Here is a 1,457-nt window from a genome sequence, read left to right on the forward strand (position 1 = left end):
TTTCCATTTCCTAACAAATGGGGCAATGTCATTCTTTCTGATGGAGGCATAGAATTCCATTGTGTATATATACCACATTTTCTTGATCCATTCATCTACGGAGGGACATCTGGGTTGGTTCCATATCTTAGTTATGGTGAATAATGCTGCGATAAACATAGTTGTGCTGGTAGCTTTAGTATGGCTTTGTGATCATTTGGGTAAATGTCCAAAAGTGGGATTGCTGGGCCATAGGGGAACTCTATGTGAAGACTTTTGAGGAACCTCCATACTGCTTTCCAAAGTGGTTGAACAAGTTTACACTCCTACCAACAATGCAGGACGGTTCCTTTCTGACCACATCCCCTCCAGCATCTTGTTATTAGAGTTCTTGATTATAGCCATTCTAACTGGGGTGAGGTGGTATCTCAATGTTGTTTTGATTTGCATTGCTTTTATGTGTCTTCATGTGTCTATTAGCCATCCTTATTTCCTCTTCAGGGAACTGCCCACTTATTTATTGGGCAGTTGTTTCTTTGAAGATTTGTTGTTGGGGGATTTAATTTTTTGAGTTCCAGGTATATTTTAGATATGAGACCATTGTCCGTTGTATGGCTATGAAGATCTTCTCCCAATCCATGGGATTTCTATTGATCTTGCTAGCTATATCCTTTGCCATGCAGAAGCTCTGCAATTTCATGCAATCCCATTTGTCCAACCTTTCTTTGACTTGTTATGTTTTGGGTCTCTATTTAGAAAATTCAGCCTGTACCAAGGAGATCTAGGGTTTCTCCTATTCCTTCTTGTAATGTTTCCAGGGTGTCTGCTTTTATTTCAAGGTCTTTGATCCATTTGGAGTTGATTCTGGTGCAGGGTGATACAGAAGGATCTAACTTTAGTTTTCTACAGGTGATTAACCAATTTTGCCAGCACCATTTACTAAAGAGGCTTTCGTCCATTCTATTTTTTAGCTCCCTTATGGAATATTAGGTCTCTATGGGTCTGTGGGTTCATTTCTGGGTTTTCAATTCTATTCCATTGGTCCTTAGGTCTCTTCTTGTGCCAATACCAAGCTGTTTTGATTACTATGGATTTGTAGTACAGTTTGAAATTTGGTATTGATATTCCTCCAGCATTGTTCTTTCTGTTAAGCATCATTTTTGCTATTCGTGGTCTTTTATTGTTCCATATGAACTTTTGGATTGCCTCTTCTATTTCCTTGAGGAATGAAGTTGGAATATTGATAGGTATTGCATCGAATTTATAGATAGCCTTGGGAAGTATTGCCATTTTCAGGATGTTTATCCTTCTAATTCAGGAGCATGGTAGGTTTTTCCACTTTCTAAGTTCTGTTTTGATTTCCTTTTCTTTTTAATTTAATTTTTTTTGTGAACATACTGTACAGAGGGGTTACAATTACATGGGCAGGATAATGCATACATTTCTTATCAAGCATTGCAGCCTCTTCCTTTGGTATA

This window comes from Dipodomys ordii, unplaced genomic scaffold (genome assembly GCF_000151885.1).
Source record: "Dipodomys ordii isolate 6190 unplaced genomic scaffold, Dord_2.0 Scaffold384, whole genome shotgun sequence".
Lineage (NCBI taxonomy): Eukaryota > Metazoa > Chordata > Mammalia > Rodentia > Heteromyidae > Dipodomys > Dipodomys ordii.